The sequence below is a fragment of the Octopus bimaculoides genome, chromosome 9 (assembly GCF_001194135.2).
Source record: "Octopus bimaculoides isolate UCB-OBI-ISO-001 chromosome 9, ASM119413v2, whole genome shotgun sequence".
Taxonomy (NCBI): Eukaryota; Metazoa; Mollusca; class Cephalopoda; order Octopoda; family Octopodidae; genus Octopus; species Octopus bimaculoides.
In genome coordinates this window covers 18,579,809-18,580,124 of record NC_068989.1, presented here as the reverse complement: position 1 = coordinate 18,580,124, position 316 = coordinate 18,579,809, and the positions used below count along the sequence as shown (strand labels likewise).

The following is a 316-nucleotide window of genomic DNA, read 5'->3' as shown; positions in this document are numbered from 1 at the left end:
CCGGAGTAGAGGTAGACCCAAGAAGACATGGGATGAGGTGGTCAAGCATAACCTTCGAACGTTGGGCCTCACAGAGGCAATGATGAAAGACTGAGACCTCTGGAGATATGCTGTGACTGCAAAGACCTGGCAAATAAAGTGAGTTCATGGCTGTATCCTACACCAGTTTCGCATAACCAGCCACAGCCCATTCAAACGTACCTTGGATTGTAGGGCGACCTGCTGTGCTTGAGGAGACCTACTGAGTCAAGTACATAAACATCAAAATGAAAATCAAATGGAAATTGTAGTTGTGATACCTGTGCTGGTGGCACCT

General features: G+C 47.2%; 1 protein-coding gene across 1 annotated transcript in view; it reads left to right on the top strand.

The window, feature by feature from the left end:
* Nucleotides 1-316, top strand: part of LOC106868087 (histone chaperone asf1b-B) — a 30,952-nt gene that overhangs the window by 22,997 nt on the left and 7,639 nt on the right. The gene's annotated exons all lie outside the window — the stretch shown is intronic.